Here is a 19,566-nt window from a genome sequence, read left to right as displayed (position 1 = left end):
AAGGGGGCAGGCACACCACACCGGAGAAATCCACTTTGGCTTTCGTGAGGGCAGCCTGCAATACAAAACCAATAGGTTAATACAATTTTCTTAAAAAGTATGAGAACATTCTCAACTTTCAGTACTTTAGGAACCCAATCTTGAGAAGACTAGAACTGTAATTGCCACAGATTGGGTTTTTCCAGTGAAGTCAGCCTATTTAGAACCTTGCTGAACTCAATTACTGTCCTTTTATACCAACAATGATGTTTTAACAGGACAACTGTCAATTTGAAATCCAGTCAGGTAAAGTAATCCTTCATAATAAACCTGGAAGGATAGCTGAGTACAATAAATGAGGATTTTCAAATAAAATCAACTGCATTTCAAAAAATAATTTTCTTTCTCCATTCTCTCTTCCCCTTTCACTATCAGTGAAAAAGGGCGCAATAAAAATATTCCATATAAAGTAAACAAAAAAGCTTTCCTGTCTAAAACCTCAGCTACAGTAACTAAAACGTGCAAACATAAATGTTTCATGATATTTCCATAATTCTTTAAATAAGTATTTAAAAGCCACCACTATGTTAATAGTCTTTTATGTTCAGTAATTTAAACAGGAACAAACCAGCTGGAAGTCTCCAGTGAAATGGTTACTGTGTCAGCATTTAAACAGTAACGGACGTTATACAAGGGCAATCATATTTAGTTTTGATTAACGAAAGTGGAAGTCTCCTGCTTCTTAGTATGCTGCTGTTTCAACCAGCCTGAACTCAGAAGACTACCACTACATAACTGCTGCACTGTAGTAATTTATCAAGCAAAAGATATTTCCAGAGGCTAACCTTCAGCTTCAAAAAGATTCAGGTAAAGCAAGCTGCAAAGAAGTAAAAACCATCAGGATAATCCTCCAGAAATAATCAGAAAGCATAACCTTGGAGCAATGTTTTTAACAATACAGTATTTTATTAAGTATTCCCCACTTGACATTCATAATTGACCTGAACTAGTGTGACAATATCAACATATTAATAGCTGATAAAGTAGTTCAAATAGTCATTTTCCTCAATTCCATTTCAGTTTCATACTTCAGTTGATTAGTAATGTTTGTTCTGTAATACCCAGAACAAAGTTATAAGTGGTAGTACAGTTATTTCAAAAATCTGTTCAGTGTATATTCAAGGCAACAATAAGAATTTACTGGTAATGAACACAGGCTATTTCATCCATGTTGTCATACACTCATTCCCAGGACCCTATGTCATGATCTGAAGAGAAGCAAGGAGAAGAAGGGTGGAGGGAAAAAAAAGAAAACAACAAAAACCACCAACCAAAGCTGGTGCTTGCTACAACAAAACAAATGAGACTCAGCCAAACCTTACTGCCATAGGAAGTATTTGCTTTTACTTCAGTTACGACTTGGCTAGAAAGTGCCTACCCCCTCCTTGATGTATTTCCTGTCCAAAGCAAACATAGCTTATAACCATCTGAGAGCAAATCGTAACGGTAATCTGCAAAGAGAAAAAATTTGGATTGTGCCCTTCTCTTTACAATGGATACAGAAAGCCTGGAGACACACACCCTTAAACCATACACTTACAATAACAGGGTTTGGTAAGCTGTAATAGTCCTTGCAAAGGCTGGAAAGAGTTAAATCACGACCAATATAATTGGCCTCAGGTCCTGTACCTGTAGTGATGTGAGGCCTGTGGAAAGGGGCTAAAAGGAGGAGTAATTGCTCAGTTAGGAGGCTAGCTGGTAAGGACTGCTGTCACCATCTTAGAGGAGCCAAAGCCAATTTGCTTTATCGAAGGGGATGTACTGGAGACATTACACTTTGTCTAGTATCACATGATGGTTAGGTCTCATCATGCAGGAGGACAAGTGCAGCCAGACCTGAATCCACAAACAGGTGACAGACATATCTAACACCCACCCAGCAAGGATTTGGAATGGCAGGAGACTCAACCTTCCCTCCTCAGTCTACCCTAGAAAAGAAAAACGAGTTCCTTCCTCTTCCCAAAAGGGGGAAAAAAGCTTGACATCTCAAACACATAAGATCTGCTTCAGCTACCTAAACAGCAAATGTACTTAGGAACTTCTGACATACTGGATTTTCTTTTAAACGGGAATTTGTAACCTGCATAAACTAGGAAAATCACATTTCAAACACCATTTTAACAATAGTGTTGTAAAACAGAATTTATTTTCCTAATCTAGGTATATTCACATTAGCCAGTCCACTGAAACTATATCCTTTATGTAAATGCACAATATCAAGCTACAGTAAAAGCAGTGTAGCCTAGCCAGCCACAACATAGACTGGAGCAGGAGATCAGTACTTGCACACGAGTTTGCTATGTAACCCTGAGCAATATACCAAGTGGTGTTCATTGGTACTGGGATTATAAACTAGAGTTTCTCCAGTAAATTGTCCAATGGAACTTCGGCACGGGGGCTGGACTATCACTAGAGTTGTACCTGAACCTGCAGGTTTCCTAACTCAAGCAGAAGATGACATAGATGGAAGGTAACTTCTTAATCCTAGTTGGCATGTCATTCAATGTTTATCCCACATCAAAGGTAACACAGCTTAAGCAAACATTGCTTTGCCTTGACATTTATTCTTGCCCTGCCACCATGTCCTGCGTTGTGCTAGCAGTGCTGCTTGTAGAGCCACACTGCGAACCATAACAGAAAGCTGATTCAGCTGAAATGCAATTTTTCCTAGGTTATTTTTCAGCTGGATCAATTCCTCCGTACAAGCCACAGGTGAACGAGCACAGTACAGGGGAACACTGCCACAAAATGCAAAAAAATCACAGTCTGACTCTGTGCATCTCTAACAGCCTGGACAACAGTTCTATTAATCCAAGTCAGGTTGCAGCTCAAATGAAACTAAACTGGGATGAACCATTAAATGCATCAGGAAATCCTGCCTTCCTCCTCCACATCCTCTCCCGTTTCAGGCCAGCACAAGAATCTGCAGTGACACATAATAAACCAATGAGAAAACTGACCCAGGAGTGAAAGCTAGTCTTCTGGTTCACACTCCAGCTAAATCAGGACCCTGGTGCAGTTTGCTGTGCAGCCACACCAACACTTGTGCCACCACAGCACAGGGGAGAGAATGTGCTTACACCATGAGTGCATCCAAACATGTAGCCACTACCTAAGGGAAAGAGAACCTTTTTCAGAGCAATATCAAGTCTTAGTATGCAACATACCCCACTTAAAAAAAGGCATCCGGTCCACAAGACTACAGTAAAAGCTATAATTGGGTGAGTTTGATTTTAATGTTTTCAATTAAAAGTCTGATGAGGACATAGAGGGATTTGGAAGATGCTTTGAGGATTTATAATCATCCATGCTGCATTATTTGGAAATCCTGTGAAAGGCATGAAATCCTTTTCTGTAACCAACAGTAAGGCTGTTTTTAGACTTCCCAGACAGTTATACCACTCTATAACTGTCATTGTAGAATGATCAATCAGTTAGTTACACACATTAATATTTAGAACCTAATTAAAATTTTAAAATGTTTGTTTTCCTGTCATTTCTGAACAGACTAGAAACTTTCCCATAAAGAAATGTGCCATACCATGATCTTTAAGTGAGTCATCTAGAAGCTGATGGACAGTATTACGAGCAAGTATTTCTTATCCTCAATAAGGGTTTCAAGGGGAGTGCCCTGAAGGATTTGTATCTGTTGCCTAACCAGATAAAAGCTTTCTATCATGGCATTTTTCTACTTTTGGCACAGCTGCTTCCAGGACAAGAGTAGCTGTGATCCCACAGATGTTCTACAGCAGCAACACCAGCTTAAGCAACCCTCAAGTCCTCCACTCTCCAGCTGCTCATTTCTGTCCCTGCGCTGCCCCTTCTTCAACTGGCGAATCAACTTAGCTGAAAACCAGACATATTTCCTGGGTATTCAACGAAATCAGTTCCCCAATCTAGTCCATAGCCAACTACATACACAGCTGTGTCACCATAACGCTGGGGCAACAGTGAGCTCTCAGAAGCCAGGAGTGCTCAAATTATGTTTCTATAAAGCACAAAACCACTGCCACAACAATACAAGCACGAACCACAACACTAGGGAGAAGATGGAGCTGCTCAAAAGAAACATTAGACACTACTTGTAAATATATAAATAATCTTTATCCCTTTCTGACTTCTGAAGGCATCTAAGAAACTTCAATTTCAGATAGACAAACATGGCAGAGTCAATTTTGTGCAAGTGGTAAGATTAAGAACCATAGCCAATAAGAATTTTTGGAAAAAGATTATCTTTATCAAACCTGCAAACTACTAAGACTAAATTGCTCTGCAGCTTCTACATGGTAGCTTTTTAGGTGCATCCTCTTGCCATCACAACACCGTATCACAGTAAACACATAGTAAACCTGATTAGCTTACTCCTTGGTGAAAAAAGTATTCTACTTTGCATTTACCATATGACAAAATTACTTATAGAAACTTCTCATAAAGCTGCTTGTCTAGAATCACTGAAGGATAGCTCAAAGCCCGAGAGGTGAAAGGGAAGCAGACAGACACATGCAGTACTGTCTGACTCACAGTAAACTAGTTCACGGAGCTAAGTGAAAAGAAAACTGGGAGGGGGAGAAGGGATTAGGATTAATTTCCTGCCATTTTAGCTTCATTAGTCATCCCATCGTAAGGCCAGACAAGCACCAATGTTGGCACAAGGAAGCAAAGGCATGCATCCAAGACCGCCTCTTTTGGCAAGAGCTAGCTTAGATCGACTTAGCTGCATCATAAGACCACATCCTCTGGTTAGACACTAACCTGGCATTGCCAACAAAAGGAACAGTCCAGCCTGCTCATTCCTGACCTCCTGCGGGCCAGCATAGGCTGAACCAGATCAAGGAACTGACCTGTGTTAAATTTGACCTGGCCACACACACACAAACTACTAGTTTTAATCTGCATCAGTTCCAGATCTGGCTTGCCACCCAGCCACACAAAAACTTGGGCTAGCATGAGGGAGAATGAGGCATAAGGAAATAAAAAAAGAAATCAGGATGGCTACTTTGTAGCAGTGTCACCTTAAGGTATTGTTACATAGTTTAACCTACCCAGCATTCATGTTGGACATGGACACATGCACTAGGTCTTCATGCATTAGACTTCTCTTGATTTTGGCAATATTCACATACTCATGGCATGATCAAGATCTTGACAGTCAGTATTTAAATGAACCAAAGAACAGTACCACTTTCCCTAACCAGAAACCTCAATAACCAGAGTAAAACATATGAAACAAAAGGAATTTAAAAATAAGTAAGTAAAAATCAGAGAGTCACAGGAAGAAAAAAAAAAAACAAAAAACACAATTCCCAAATCAAGCAAGGACACCTCTATAAAGAGCTTTCCCTTGTTTGCATTTTGGGGCTGAGTTGCCAGGGTAAAAGCAATTTCCTACCAATTTAAGAATTGCTAAGCAACCTCCAGCACCTAACAGCAACAGCATGTGTGTGCAGCTGGGCTATTTTGAGAAGACAGGTTTTTTTATTTTAAACTTAAGAGCAGCCTTCTGTTAAATGATTATGCCAGCTGAGATCAGCCAGCCAAGAGAAGACGCAATCTTGGGGCAAAGTGGCTTTAAGTGGATGAATCTTTGAAATGAGTGAGAAGAGAGGAAGAGAATGCCATGACACGCCCAAATGAAACTATAACCCCCAGGTCATCACAAATCAAAAGAATAACCCAGGAGAAGTGAAGTTTGCAGCAGATGGAAGCCAAAGCATCACATTAGCTTGAGAAGCTATAATGATCAGAGTGAGAGATATTCCTTTTATCTTTAGATATCAAAGAAAAGTCACCAACAGGAAGACCTCCAAGGTTGTGTTAAAAAAAATTATTTTGTTTCCTGTCAGTCAGCTTAACCCAGGCACACAACTGTTAGCAGAATTACTTCTCCAGTTAATCAAGAGTTAAACTGATGACACTATCCATAAAGTATATACAATACAGTATATAGCAACAAGGTAAGCATCACAAAGAATGTACCCTGACAATGTAATAGCTTGTTCTTGAGGAACGACCTGAAGTTAAGAAACCAAACTATGCAGATCACTAAAGAGAGACCTTCTTAGATTACGGAATTTTATTTTAACACATATATTCCGCATGCGTTTGTCTTATGCAAAATGAACCAGTCATCAACTTCCTTCACTTTCACAGCAATTGGGGGGGGGGAAGGCATAAGCAGTCAAAAAGTAACCAAATGCATTCTGGATTAGAACCAGTGATTTTAAGGTGTGAACTGTCCATCTTATCATGATCACAAGCCGCTACTCTACAAAGCCCCTATTAAAAATTCAAAGATTGCAACACATATAAACAAAGGTGCTGGTAAAACATGGATGAGCACAACTTTCTATCTGAGCTGAAAAATCTGGATCTGTGTCCATACTGCACCAGTAACATTACAGTAAGAGAGGACGTCTTTGAATCATCACCAGAAGTCTCTCCACTACCACCTCCAGCAAATCTGTCAGTGCAGGAGTCAAAAAACATGCTCAAGCCAGCAAGAAAATGGCAAGAAATGTTATCAGACAAAAGGTATGAACAGCTGCATAGGGATGTTAGGACTTGAGGGGAAAAAGATGCAAAGAACAAATCTAATGCAAAGCAATCAGCTGCATAATTTCTGCTATAGACAAGCACAGCCTCACACATGATTTTAACAACCATTCATCAAGAACTATATTTCTCAAGCCTGAAGTATTTCCTTCATAAGACACTAGCATTTGTTTCACTCATTCCAGCAGTGATAGAAAGTCTTTAAGAGGTCGTGAAAAATCATCGAACATCCATTTCTTAAAACCACAAACAGCAGGCTAAGAAATGTAGTTTGGCATTCCAGATGTTTTTTAAGAAATGCTTTTCATGATTCAATATGTATTTGGAGGAACTTTGTGGCTTTCAAGCTCATGGAACTCTGGGTATACAGAAGAGCTGATAAATACCAGAGCTAGTTTTGAGAATCACTATGATATTTATAATAAACAATCCTTGCTCAAAAAGAATGAACTCCCCACCAATTTCTAAACTTATTATTTAAGCTCAAAGCATGAATAAGTAAGACATCCTTCTAATTTCAGAGGATGTTGAGCCTTAAACTGGTAAAGCAGTTTATAGACACATAATTCTATCATACCTCTCAGTGTGCTGAATTAACCATCTACTTTGTGAGACCAAAGATGATAGATACTGAAGAAATAACAATTTCTACTGAAGTTCAAAGAACAAAAGAGAGCAAAAAAGATGCGATGTTCAGGTCTCATGTGTCAATGGGTAAACTTGTACGTTTTAGGCCTTGGTCATGATATAGATCAACATCATAATTAAAAGAGGAATCCAGCTTTCTGCTACCGAGCTACTGGTTCCCGCTGCTTCCCTTTTGTGTGATCTAATGAGCGTGCACCCATGGGGTGACCCAGGTCAGCTGAACCAGCAGACGATTAACTCTGCAAAAGATTAGAAACCATGTTCTACAGGATCAGTCAGCTAGCTGGACGTGCCCAGTGGCTGCACAATCACTAGCTCTGATGCAAAGGAAGAAGCAGGAGTGCACAGCTGCGTAGAGGTTTGACCAGCCTTTGCAACAGCAGCTCACTGAAAGATCAACTTAACTGTAATGTCAAAGAGCACACTTAAACATCTAGCAGCATTGCCAGCTTAAGCAGTCTGCTACACATTCCCACTCTCTTACCTTCCTCATTGTGAAACTACCATAAATCTTAAGGAGACAACATGTACTGGACCAGATGAAAAACAGTCTAGAAAAAAACACTTCTTTCCAGGAGGATCTGATCCCCAGAGTGGCTCACCATGGCCACAAAACAGCTATGCCAGCAAAACAGAGGGAGCCGTGAAAGGGAGCAAGCTGTTTAAGCCTGCACTGGTGCCAAAGAAATGCATTATGAACTACAGTGTGTTTAGAACAGGATCGCCCGTTTTTCACCACCTTCTGACTGACTTCCTTGCAATTGCTGTCTGATGCATTTTTAAAAATTTCCTTCATGTTGGAGGCAAAGCATTCCTCCCCGCTCCGAAGGGGCAAGCAGATGAAGCAATGGATTCAGCCAGCAGCAAAGGCATGTGGCAACGGATGCCAACAACCAATGGAAGCAGGGAGGCTGCAGCAAACTAGAAAAGGGAATGCTGACGGTCTGCAGCCAGATGTGAGCTTTGACTTGGAAATTCGTGGCAGGAAAACTGAGGGGCTGAGAAAGTATGAAGAAACTCATGTTGAATGTTGATTTAGGGCAGATTGGGACGAGAAAGTCACTGGACAAGAGGAGAGTGGAAGTAAGACCTCACAAGAAACAATATGCTTTCAAAGGCAGAAGATTTGAACTTTGAGACAAGAACTGCATAACCTTTGGGCATAACAAAGTGGTGACTTGGGTAAGGAAGAAAAAATAGCTCAGGGAACCAATCTAGACTAAAATAAAAGAAAATACATTTTGAAAAGGAAAAAAAAAGGAAATAAAGGTAAAGTAGATTTCAGTCAGTTCATCTCGCAGCACAAGCATTCACATCAGCACAAAGCAGCAGGCAAAACTGCAGAACTTAAGAATCTTAAGGAGTTTATGGCAAGGTTTTTTGGCAACTTACTTTTGTGTGTCTGACGAAATAGTTTTACATTTTATGTAATTCAGTCTGATCATGGGCTGTGACTGAGAGTGTGTCCATATCATATCGCCTCACCTCAGTTTGAAATTCTCACCTTCTGTCCTTCAAACCTAGTGGCTCTGCAGCCACAGAGCAAGTCAATTCAGTTTGGTGTTCTGATGGAAAGCTACACCTTGAAACATGCTTGTTTTCCCATTGTGCTAGCAATCTGAACCCTGAAATCACCGGTTCATTAGATCTCATCAAAAAAAAAAAACAAAACAGAGGAGCAGAACCCACTGAAAAGTGACAGCTTTCAGTTACCTCATGTTAGATACAGTATGAAACTAAAGCATGAAAAAGAGTCTGCAAGAAGTCTTCTGACCCCAGTCACATTCTTTAGTCATGACAGTATGAAACTGTCTACGAAATTAAACCAATTTGAATTGACTTGGCCTCTCCTCCCCATCAACGGACACTGGGTGTGGAATCCAAATTTCTTTGAATTTATTGGCATCTCCTATTACAGCTACCCAGTATGACATTCATTTAAGTGGAAAGCCCAGCAACTGAGACTGAGTTACAAGATCTTCTGTGCCTTTTTTCCCCTACAAGAGCTGACTTTCCACCCTTGGATTTCCCCATTAGTGAAAAATAGGTAAGAATTTTCTTCAGTGATTCATAGAGAAGCATATGTCAATATTACTGTCGTTTATTGAAAAGAAGTAGTAAGTACTCAAGAGGTGCTCCCTAACATGTAAATCTAATGCACGTAGGTAAAGAAGATGGTGGAGGGGTGAAAGAATCAGTACTGCTGCTGTTCTTTGCCAATTCAAAGGATACTTTAAAGAAAGACATAGTGAAGGTTGAATTTGGTAACGATACTAAGAGCCATCACATGAAGAACATCTAAACCGAGACTTTTGTTCTGGTGCTAGAACAGATTAAAACATTTTCTGTTCTTTCCTATAAGACTCAGCCTGGGACCACAGATAATGTCTGAATGTATCATCCTCTCTTTTGAGCACTGCTGTATCATGGTAAGCTCAGTTACAGCTTTGCAGACATTACAATTTTGCTGTATAGATACAATTGTTTGCCTTTATGTACTTGAATAAATCAGTCTAGTGAGCCAAGTATCAGTCAAACTGAAAAAAAGTTTGCAACACAGTACCAGCTAACTTGTGACAAGTCAGACTAATTGCTAGGCAGCAGTGGAAAGGGTACAAGTGTGCCATTTATACTCTTACACTATGAAGTCCTTGCTGAACAGCTGTCACACCTGATGCCAGTACAAATTCAAAATATTCCATCTCTAACACACTACTATCCCTCATGTTCAGTGACCACAAGCAATTTTCAATTCAGCACATAAGAACAAAAGGTGCAGACTAAAGACAGCAAAGAGAACACAAGACATACCTTACTCACAGTTCCCACGGATAAACCCAGCTCACTTCCATGCCAGCAGTTCTCTCCCCAGTCACTGAAAGGGAAAACAGGACACAAATACTCAGAGATCTTAAAAAAAAAAAAAAAACAACACAGCCCATTTTTTCCTTTAAGAGTAAGGAGCAAAGTCCTATATCTAGGATTCTTTTTTCATATAATCTTTAATTAATTTGGCACACACAACAGAAGTTGGACTAAAATACCATAAAGACTGCCACACTTGTATACACATACCCATGCTACTTGCAGGGCAGAACTTTTACTTTAGGACTACTGGTTTGTCAGTTCTGAAGAATGCATTGTTTGAGATTTACTAAACCAGAATATTCACCAAATTATACACTCAATCTTCCTGTCCTTGTACTGAAATCATTCTTAAACATTGGATAGTAGAAGTTGGAGACTGTTATGACTAGTTTATTACACCATGTTATCCATCCAAACAAAAACAAGGAAAGGTAAAAAAGTACTTTTCAGGGGTTTGTCAAGAATGCAACGGGAATCCCATTTTGGAGGGTGGGGTAGTAGGGAACCATCCTGCACACCTTAAAAACTCATAAATGTACTGAAGTAACACACCACTTTTCTCTGGCAATACAGTTTTAACAGGTATGCACAGCAGTACTTGACCAGAAAATAACTATTTCGGAGGCCCTGGAAGACTATTGTCTCAAATGTCAATAAAAAGGGTCGGAAGTTGATTTGTAGTTGCCATACTTTCACTACTTCCCTAGCCACCTTAAAGAAAAATATAAATCATCATATGAAGGTTTTAACACAAAGTTTCCATTCAATTTCCTTCTCTGAGCTTTTCAGACTTGAGGGCTTCCTAAACACCAGAAGCACACAACTGCAGTTGAGATGCCATGATATTCTGTCAATAAGAGAAAATAAAAGAAACCCAGGCACCTCCCCAAATACAAACTTCAGACTGGATGGACTTAGGACACAAGCATTAAATACCTGCAGTGGAAAACAACAAAAATAGAATGAGCTGTCTACTACTTTAACATCAGATGGAATAAGACCAATTAGACTGATTAGCCTCTTCTGAAGAAAGAATGACCACAGCTAGATGCTTGGATAACCAGCGTATTGCAAAATTTGACAGTTCCCTGATCCCCAACAAATGAAAGAAGCTGTTAAGAAGCAGCTACAGGTAATGAATTGCACATCTACTTGGTCAACTCTCCTCCAATTAACAATTTGCAGGAAAAGGGGTTTACAATACTAATATAAATGAAAAAAGCAAGAACGCTACTACTTTAGAAACCTCCCTTACAATCCCTTTCAGAGAATGTTTCAATTTTTCTTTGAATAAAATGTGTCAGCAGACACTAATCATGGCTCTACCACAGAATCAAGAAGTCATTATGCCACCTCTTACAGTATTTGTCATCAAGTCAATATTTAGAATTACTTACAACCACTTAAACAATTAATTTAATGTGAGAATCCATAACAGGTAATTATTTTTTCTTTAATAAAGCAGCCAAACTGACACAACTGTAATTAAAATGTGATAATGATGCAAGTCTACAAAACCAAGTATATACTTACAATGTACTTTTTACAGAATTGTGGATCCTAGATTTCCTAAAAGGCAAGGCAAAAAGGCCTCAAGAAGTCAATGAAAGTCTTCCACAAAGATAGTAAACAATTTAACACTGTTAAAGAGTTCGATATTCCAATCTGATGAACAAAGGGTCTTATTGCATCATCTGATAAAATAATTTTGCTGCAGCATTCTGACAGTATTAAGCATATAACACCCAAATTTAGGTATGGAATGTTTGCTTGTGATGGTGTTGGTTTTTAAAATCACAAATTATAAGTGAGTGAAATGTATCCATATATTAAATATTTACTCCAGTACAAGTTTTTGGCATCGTTTGGTTTTGTATTGGATTTTTTTTATTTAGGGTTTGGTTTGGGGTTTTTTTTGAGACACAGGTACCCCTGAAACCATTTTTCACACATGAAAGTGTGGAGAAGTTAAAGACACATTTCATTTGAAGGTTTCTGCTGGCCAATCCCTAATTTCCAGTAATCTTAGTTCACCAGATATTCTCCTCCAATTTAAGATTGCAATAGCAGTGATAAAGCTGGACAATCATCATGCTGCTGCGTTTCACTTCCAGCACTTAAGATCCATGTCCTCCTGAATCTCATTTGAGTCAAAACAGCTCCAACAATGAGCCTTTCCTTGGTCTGCCTGTCCTACCACCTGGTACAGGGCATCTGCTAGTCTTTCACAGAAGTGGGACCCCATAACCAGTCAGAAAATCTCTGTATTTCCTTTAGCATGTTTTTCTCTGGAAAACTTCAGACTGCTGAATATTCCAGGTCCAAAGAATATACCAGGCTATGCCTAATCAGCTGGCGGGGTGAGGCAGAAGGGGGAAGAGATTCTTATCCCTCTGTACAGTCCCAGTTCTACATCCCAAGGCACCCATTACCAGCAACTGGCCAACACAAGACACCAGGCAGGACAGACATCTCACCTGGCACAATACAGAAGACCTTGAATTCCTACCTCTTAAGGTATGCATGAAAATTAAATAAATATATATATACACACACACATACACTCCGTGATTTTTCGCATCTTTGCAAAAACTTAGCACTATCCTTCAGAAAAGCACGTGCGCATGTGTGTGTATATGTGTACATGCAAACGCACACTCAGAAAACAGGACAAATTATTTCAATAAGTTCCTTGACTCGGTTTATTTACCTCTTCTGAATTGCCAGCACTTCCATTAGCCTTCTCAGGTGTCCAGAGATCCTTGTTCTCCCACACATAACTCATCTTCCAGGACAGCATATATTTACCTTTCTTTCTCTACTAAGAACTAAAGTTTTATTCCAGATACTCTGGCCAATAAAAGGTCAACTTTAAAACTTTCAGTCCTATTTGTCAAGGAAGTTCCTGCTCAGTCTTAGCAGGTGGTTAAAGTATTGCAACCTGCGATTTACTGCTTAGTCATCTGAACCCCAAGTAGGAGATAAACTGACTTGCAATGGCCATGGACAGTCACTGACTTTTTTTCTAATATGTGTGCCATTAAGCTAAGACATGCTGTGTGTATAATGTATTTCTATCACTACCCTTATTCAGTCACCCCACGGAATTTCAATCCAGCTTGAAGACGGAACAACAGAAAACATAAACGCATCCCAACTTCAAAATACCAAGTCAGACTTCACAAAAATTTAGCAGAACAGCCTTAAAACTGTAATGAAAGACGAGCTCTTTACTGCTCCTTCTATATTGCAGCAAGTGAGCAAAGATTAATCTGATAACTGAAACATTTTCTGGCAAAATCCCAGCTAAACTGCTTTTGTTATTCTTTGCTTATAGCACAATCAAAACATTCCTCCAACCCTCCTTTTTCCTCTGACTATACAGTCAACGCAGGCAAAACTCTACTGTCCTAGATTTTCTGAAGAAAAAATAGTGTCATCTCTAAGAAATGCAGAAGGCTCATCTTGCTGATAAACTTCTCCATCCAATGGAAATGTTTATATGTCAGTGTTTACATGTTCAAGCCAAATGGCTGCTATTCCAGTGATTACAATGGCTTCTTGGCTTCACTGGTGACTTGGAGTTTGAGCATGTCTGAACAACACAGAAACTCACTGACATGATCTGCAAGTCTGATCTGAACATGGCAATGCAGAATTCATGTCCCATCTTTCTAACAGCCATACTACCTCTCAGATGGAGGCTCTGAAGAGATTCAGACTCGAGGTGATCTGTTGCTGTGCCCGACAGGATGCATGAGAGCTAATTTAGGGACGCAGTTATATTAGGCCTAACATTAACTTGGCCCTACCACTCACTCAGAGAAACCTCTCAGCCAGGTTTGGGTCCATTTTACACAATGGAATTTAAGTTAAGTTACAATGCAGACTGTGATCACGTTCTGTTTGGAAACTTCTTACATTGCTATAAAAATCAGAAGAGAGGGCAAAAACAATGCTTTTTAAAAAAATAAATCATCCAAGTAGAGCCTTTCAATGGTTTTCCAAAAGTTTCTTCCTGAAGGAGGAAAAGTTTCCCTGTAATAGACAGAAAGTGAATCCTGTCTCATCTTTGCCCAGAGCTGTACCTTCACACATATAAACAGCTGCAGTAAGAATGAGTTCATCATAACATGGGTATGGCTGTGTGTAAAGGATGATCTCATTTGAGTATGTCTAAATAGGGTGTTGACTGTATGGATCAGTCGTGCAGTGAAGACATGTCCTCAGTGCCTCTACTAAACCAAAGAAAGGGCAGAACTCAAGGAACCACAGTATACACACACCCCCTCCCTAGTGTGGCTAGAACTTGTCGTAATTGCATTATATTACAGGAAGCATTAATTTGAGGTTGGAACAATCTGTGATGTAGACTCCTGTCCCAAAACAAAATTAATTTCACAAAACTAGACGTATCATTTCAGTCTCCTGTTCCCCTAGCATGAAGGTACTCTGAAGACAACGCGCAGTCAGCGCATTCATTTGCCTCAATGGAAGATGGCAAAATACGGAATTTTCTGCATTCCTTTATGTCAGAGGCTCCTGCATTGTGGTACACACACACTTCAATATGCACCCATGGCAAGCAGAGACAACAGCAGCAGCAGCTCCTGACCATGTCCAGGGGAAAATTTTTATTTCAGTGAATTAGGAACTTCCACAGAAGCAGCCTCCAATGATCAGCTGTTAACAAATAACATCCTGGCACATGCAACAGCAGCTACCACACTGCTTCTGCTCCGCAACCCCCCTGCTTTTCTGGATCAGCAGGGCCAAAACAAGATAAAATAGGGAGCACAAGTTAATTAAGAAGGATAAGTAGAACATGCTAGTCTGTGGTAGAAGAGCAAAAGCAGATGGATGGCATGAGGTTAAGGTGCAAAAGAAAATCCCCAATTAAAAGCTCGGCCTTTAGCTTTCAAGATTTAAAAATACTTGTGACTGTGTGTTAAATTTCACCTTCTTACACAGATGTTATCAATCTGGCTGTGTGCCTAAATCCAAAATATTTCTTCACACAAGAATAATGATGCTGCACACACACAAGAAAATGGGGGAGAGGAGGGAAGGGGAAAGGAATCCTGCACAAACTAAATTCATTACTTCAATTTCTGAAAGATAAACCAATCTAATTTAAACAATTACAGTACCTTGCTCAGTGACAAACTCAAATTTATCTGTGTGGAAAATTAAGTGTCTCATATCAGAAACAGAAAAGGATTACAGAAAGTGAGCTACTGTTACCAGCATTGTTTCTTAACGCCTGAAAACACGGTATCACAGTGATGGCAGATTCCTGTGTAAGCTGCATGCACCATTTGCCCTCCACAAGGACAACCTGCACTTAAAAATCTCAAGGCATTGACTGACCACTATGGCATACCTAAGCCTGGTAATGTAAACTGTCCTCATCCCAATGCCATTCATTTCCCTTGAAGAAGCCACTTAACAGTGTTTGCACTCCATAAAGCACTCACAGAAGGGAAGGTAAAAAACACACATTAACCACATACATTACATCCCTGAAGGACTGAACAGAGTATTTGACAAAGGAATGAGCTTCTGAATTCACACAAACTCATCCATTTCATCTATTTGATGCACACACATAAAAGAAGAATCATAAGAACAGTTTTAAACTATGGTTCCAAAAATGTTCCCTTTAGCTGTAGCTCTTACTAATCCACTTCTGTGCTCCCTCCACTCCAGCCACACATTCCTTCAGCGCTCCCCCACCTTTTATTTTGGGGGCTGAGGAGAGAGGAATAGAGCATGCACAGCTTAAAAACCGTGTCTATAACCTGGCTCAGCATGCAGCCCCACAGACACACCATCACTACTGAGGTGACAGCGCACAGTGAGGAGGGAAAGGAAAAAAAAAACGGCAGATGGGAATATGAGCTGTTTGAGACAGCCCCACCACTAAAAGAAACGGCTGTGTAACCACATCCTCTGTTTTCAGTCTCAGTTCAGCAATGTGTCCAGCAGGAAATAATTAGATTTGGCTTTCCCTGAGTAGGTGTTTGACGGTTTCAGACCGCTGAACAGTTGCTTTTTCTGCTTCCTCTCCAACAGTTTCTCAGGAAAAGACATTGACCCTCAGGACACAGTTGAGGAAAAAAAAATCTTTAAAGGAAGAGCATTGTGTAACTATAATAAGATTTACTAATTGTTACCTCTTTTTACACAGAGGAAATCAACTGTATTTTTCAAAAGGGATCTTAATCGTAATACTGTGTTATCAGTAAGCAAACAGACATTGAGACAGTCCGATTATATCATCTACAACACAGGAAGGACAGCTGAGTATAGAGAGTAAAGACAGAAGGCTCTTGGAATTGCTATAAATTGTGCTTTTGAGGTAAAAAGCGTATATGGAGACACCTCGCACATTCAAATGAGCGTAACAATTAATCTTGGGATAATGTTTTGACACATCCTAAGAATTTATCTGCTTTCTGATCTAACATCCAAACCCTTTTTGCTCTGATCCTCCTCTATATCTAGTACAGCTGCCCTTCCCCCCCTGCCCAAATACCACACAGTAATGCAATCATGGCTCAACAGTGAAGGAGATCCAGTAGGGCTTTTTATTAATATTGTCATTAAATTAAGGGGTATTTTGATTGCCTGAATTTACATTTCACCTGGATGTTCAAGGATGAAAGGGTCTGTGAAAAATGCTGCTGCTTTACCACACCAGCAGAAGTCAGAGTTATAAAAAACAGTCACAAGCAAACACTCCCGCCCAAACCCAAGAGTCTCCTATTATTTCGTATTCAAGGGGAGGAAAATTTAAAGACCACTTCTGGAAAACCCCCATATTCTCTCAGCCCTATGTCAAAATGTCTTCTGTACTCCCTCTCTTTGCATTTTATTTCATGATCTGCTTGTTGCCTGAAGATCTGGGGGCCTTCTCACACATAATGTTAGAGTGGATGGTCTTAATTAAACAGAAGTTAAAGCTGCTTCCGCAGCCATTGGAACCAGCAAACACAGCACTACCTACATTTTGTACAGAACACTATGATGCCCACAAAGCTATAACTAGCAATATTTCACTCTTTTCCTGAAATCACATTTGGTATCTAAATTATAAGTGAGGAAGGACTGAAAAGGGCTCAGTAAGTTAATATCTGATAATTAAGAAGGGCAAATTTGCCTACTTGTGAAAAGCTCATGGCATTTGCTTTCAGCCCCGAGTCTCTTTCTCCTTTCAGCAGAAAGCACAAATCTAAAGAACAGAAAAGGAGTTAACAGTCAGCTTCAGATCATACACTTATTTTAAAATCTATTATTAGATTCTATTTAATCACAACCATTAGATCACTCATTTAATCACTGCAGCAAATGGGAACAAATGGGCGTCCCTCTCATTTCATATTCAGAAATGACTGAAGTATTTTTGGCAATACTTATGAACACCTAAAGGCATTACACTTCTAGCAGTTCTACAGTATGGATTTTAACAGTGTTTTTACAAAAGCCTACTGATGAGTTTTGTGCAAGCAGCAAAATACACTTTGAAATCAGTGCTGAAAGTCTGTTTGTGTATTTACCTGAAAGTAAAACCTGAAAGTAAAACCAACACACAATTAGAAAACATACTTTCAATTACTCAGCTATGCCATGGCTAACTAGCCCAGATGTCAAATGCAAATTTAAAATAAAGACAGAATTGCATACTGATTTGTTTCAGTGCCCATGCTAGAAATGTTGGGATAGACACATTCAGTCCAGAATAGCTGCATTTTGTATTTTCCCAATATTCAGAGCTGTGTCTTCAAATCCTACCAAGAAATAAAAAGCACATTTTGGTTTCCACAGTCCAGCAAAGAAGCTACAGACTTAAACAGAATCTTTTTTAATGCCTTCAAAAGGTATCTTCTATTGATGGTAGACTAAGATGCAGTTTCATGGCAGAGGCCCTGATACTGTCTAGACAAAAATGATACAAGAAAGGAAGTGCTATAAGCAGCAGCAAACCTGAAACCTCTTATTCAGCCCACTCAAGATTCATCTTGTAAATCAGAACCACAAAGAACCATGTTAGCACACAGTTTGCATGATGCAGTGTAAGGGTACACAGATACAGGCCATAAAGGTCTCAGGAGGGTATTTGCATTTACACACAAGGTAAATGATCAGAGTTTTCAGCCTTGATGTGGGATATGTGAAATTACAGTCCTCTTTGATACAAGATCTTACAGTCACAGAGAGGGAGATCTAGTCCCCACTGCAGAGACATCTGGGACACACGGATGTTACCTTGAATGTGCACCTACCCACAGCGTGGACAAGCACCTTTTCAGCGGGGAAAGTTAACTCGGCTTACTACAGCCTGGTGTGCGCACGGAGCGGGGGGGACGGCAGGAATTGCTGGTGCACAAACCCGTGCAAAGTGCTGTCACCGCTACCAGGCCTCTGAAATCGGAAGGAGAGCACGGAAAGGAAAAACCGCCGCCGACCTCCGAAACGCGAGGGTACAAGAGAGGGGAAACGGGGCGCCGAGCCCCTCGCAGGGGGAGAAGGCGGGGAGAGGCCGGAGCGGAGCAAAAGCGAGCCACGGGCCGAGGGGAAACAGGCGCGGGGGCTTCGGGGGAAGCGAAGCCGGCCCACGGCTGGAGGGAGCGGCCGTGCCCCGGCGAGGGGAGGCCCCTCGGGGCGGACCGCGGAGCGGAGCTGTCCAGCCGCACCGGGCACCCGCCTCGCCCCCGCCACCGCCGGGGGGGCGACAGGGCGGGGGCGAGGCAGGGGGGCGGCCTGAGGGGGCACGCGCTGCCCTCTCCCCCCGCCCCCGTCGGCCGCCGCTGAGGAGAGGTCCGGGCGGCGGCGCGAGAGCCGCGCCGGGGCGGGTCCCCGCGGGCGGGCGCCCACCCCCCACGCCCCCCCCGCTTTCTTTGCCCCCGGCGGCAGAGGTCGCCTGGCAGCGCCCGGCCTCACCGGAGCTCCGTACTCACCTGGTCACGGCTCCATCTCGCTCCGACCCCGCCCGTCCCTGGCGGAGCCGCCGCCGCCCGCCGAGAAGGCGCCTGCCCCGAGCCTGCAACCCGGCCTCGCCACCGCCGACCGGCGCTTCGCAACCGCGGAAGCGCCCGCCCCGCACCTCCCTGCCTCGGCGACACGCGCCGCGCTCCGCCAATCAGAGCGGAGACGCTCGGGTGAGCGCTATCAGGGCTCGCCAATGGGCCGCGAGCGTCTGGGGAAGCTAACGGGCCGAGGCAGGGCGAGGGGGCGGGGGCGGGGTGGGCACCGCCTGTCTGACGGGGCGGGCAGCCAATTGGAAGGCAGGGATGATGTCATCGGTGGAGGAGCGGGGGCGCGGCGTCCCGTGGGAAGGCGGGGGCGGGGAGGGGCGGGTCCTCGCCCTTAAAGGGACAGCGGTGCCCTCGTGGCCTCGGGTCAAGCAGGGTCCCCCAGGGCCTGAGGTGGCACGGTGGGGCAAGGCGAGGGCGGTGC

The 19,566-nt window shown here is 41.8% G+C and overlaps 1 long non-coding RNA gene across 1 annotated transcript; it reads right to left on the bottom strand.

The window, feature by feature from the left end:
- Positions 1-33: 33 nt before the first annotated feature.
- On the bottom strand, positions 34-19,157 carry LOC137664201 (uncharacterized). The gene is made up of 5 exons (XR_011048263.1): positions 19,068-19,157; positions 18,393-18,531; positions 17,274-17,341; positions 10,051-10,114; positions 34-55 (listed from the first exon to the last, which is right to left on the bottom strand). It is a non-coding gene; the product is annotated as an uncharacterized lncRNA (long non-coding RNA).
- Positions 19,158-19,566: the final 409 nt, after the last annotated feature.

The sequence above is a fragment of the Nyctibius grandis genome, chromosome 5, assembly GCF_013368605.1.
Source record: "Nyctibius grandis isolate bNycGra1 chromosome 5, bNycGra1.pri, whole genome shotgun sequence".
NCBI lineage: Eukaryota > Metazoa > Chordata > Aves > Nyctibiiformes > Nyctibiidae > Nyctibius > Nyctibius grandis.
This window is presented reverse-complemented; position numbering and strand designations above follow the sequence as displayed.